Source organism: Galeopterus variegatus, unplaced genomic scaffold (assembly GCF_000696425.1).
Source record: "Galeopterus variegatus unplaced genomic scaffold, G_variegatus-3.0.2 Scaffold5070, whole genome shotgun sequence".
In the NCBI taxonomy this organism is placed as follows: Eukaryota; Metazoa; Chordata; class Mammalia; order Dermoptera; family Cynocephalidae; genus Galeopterus; species Galeopterus variegatus.
Window position 1 is genome coordinate 51,172 of NW_007731181.1, and position 2,584 is coordinate 53,755.

Below are 2,584 nucleotides of genomic sequence, written 5' to 3' on the forward strand. Positions count from 1 at the left end.
TTTTTTTTTTTTTTTTTTAAGATGACTGGTAATGGGATCTTAACCCTTGACTTGGTGTTGTCAGCACCACGCTCTCCCAAGTAAGCAAACCGGACATCCCTATACAGGGATCTGTACCCGTGGCCTTGGTGTTATCAGCACCACACTCTCCAAAGTGAGCCATGTGCCTGGCCGTCTGGCTGAGTTTTGATGTACTGTCCTCTCAGAACTCACGTGGAAATATGATCCCCAATGTGGCAGTGTTTGAAGCTGTTTGAGTTATGGGGCGGATCCCTCATGAATGGATTAATGCTCTCCCTAGATGGGGGGAGTAATGAATGAGTTCTCGCTCTATTAGTTCCTGCCAGAGCTTGTTGTTTAAAAAGACCCTGGCACCTCCCCTCTCTCTCTCTTGCTTCCTCTCACCATGTGATCTCCTTGTACCCTCTGGCTGCCTGCCACTTTCTGCCATGAGTCAAGCAGCCTGTGGCCTGCGCCAGATGCAGCTGTCCAAGAATTGTAAGTAAATAAACCTCTGTTCTTTATAAATTACCCAGTCTCAGGTATTCTGTTATAGCAACACAAAATGGACTAATACACATCCTTTATGAGAGTGACAAAAATAAAGCCTGAAAGTGGAAAATGTTTTTCCTCCACCCTCTTTTTATTCTCGTATTGATTCACTATTTTCTTCCCAGTGACCCTAGAAATGCACTCTAGAAAGAATGCACCTTTGTAAAGAGGACGCAAATTGAATGAAATTTGTTATAATATAGGTTCATGACTCTGTCCTAGATGTCTCATGAAATTTGACACTAATTAACTCAACGAGCCTTCCATGAAAATAAAAAAACAAAATCATCCTATATTTCAGTTATCAACTGCTGCACAGAAAACCACTCTAACCTTAGTGGCTTAAAACGATTTATTATCTCTCATGGTTCTGTGGTAAACTGGGCTCAGATGGGTGGTTCCTACTTGGAGTCTATCATGTGGTTGCAGTCAGGTAGCGGGTGGTCTGGACTAGATGTCCATGATGGTTTCTTCACCCACACATCTGATGTGTCAGCTGGAGTAGCTGGAAGAAATGAGGCTGGCTGGGCATCTCTCAGTCTCTTTCTGTCTCTGTGTCTCTCTCTGTCTCTGTCTATTGCTGGCCCTGTTCCGTGGTCTCTCTACCTGGCCAGCGTGGGCTTTCTCACAGCATGACATCTCAGCATATTTGGGCTTCTTACAGAGCAGCTGGCTTGCCTTAGACTGAGCATCTCAGGCGGCCCGGGCTAAAGCTGCACAGCACTGAATCGTATAGCATCACTTCCACTGCGTTCTGCTGATGCTGAACGAGTCACAGGGCCAGCGCAGATTTAAAGGGAGGGGACCACACTTCCCTTCGAGTACCAGCAGGAGTGGCTCATTGGGGGACCATTTGTGGAGAATTGCTTCCATACCCTAGGAAACTTTTAATTAAGTCCTTTCACTTCATCAGTCCCCACTGATGTCTTCATATTTTAAAAAAATTTCTAACCATCTTGGTCTTTTAAGAGCTTTGTATTTCAATTTATAGAATATTTTGTTAAGAACTGCCATATACATTATTTAATTTGATTATCATGATAACAATCGAGGTAGGCAGGGCAAGGATTTGGGGTCGGAGGTGCAGGGGGAGCAGGGGCTGGCCGGTACAGGGCTCAAACCCTGGACCTTGGTGTTATCAGCACCATGCTCTAACCAAGTGAGCTAACCAGTCAGCCCAGGGCAACGATTTTATCCCTAATTTACTAATGGTGTAAATGAGCCTCAGAGAAATTAAGTGAGTCACATGGTCCATAAGTGCCAGCCCACAAGCCTCCTAACTCCGCACCAGGGCTCTTTCCTGGTTTTCAGGACCACACAGTAGCGTTGTATGTTCCTTTGGCATCAGTCCAGCCTGAAATGACAACATGCTGACGTTCAACTAACAACATCCAAATGCTGGTGTCAGCAAAATCATGCTTCTAAGATGAGTATGGAAGACAAAGAGCAAAGGAAACTTTAGGCACCTATCTACTAGAGAGATTTTAATTAGAACATACTCTGGGCTGGCTGGTTAGCTCAGTTGGTTAGAGCATGGTGTTGGTAACTCCAAGGTCAAGGGTTTGGATCCCTGTACAAGCCAGTCACCGCCCTCCCCACCCCCCCCAAAACATATTCCTAATTAAGATGGTAGGTGTTGATTGAACTATTTAAAATAAAGGGCTTCTACTATCATATGTTGAAAGCTCCCCCACCCCCAGCATGAATTCTCAATAGTAGTGGAATATGAAGTTGATATCAATCAGTCACGCCACAACGTAACTTTTCAAATCAGTCAGTTTTCTCAGCTCCCCTCCATCTATTCCTTATCAGGATAATAAATGAGGGCAAGTGGACTGGTCTGGATTTCACTTCTGCTTCTTATTCTTGTTTTCTTTTCCCTTGGTTAAAATTAAATCCTAATAGATGCTGAAATGGTTTAAAGTCAGAGAATAAAAAAAGTTGTCGAGAACACTGTTTAAGGGAGGTTATTGAAACTGTGACAATAGCGTTGCCCACAACAAGAAAACCTTGTACTGGCAAAATAAACATA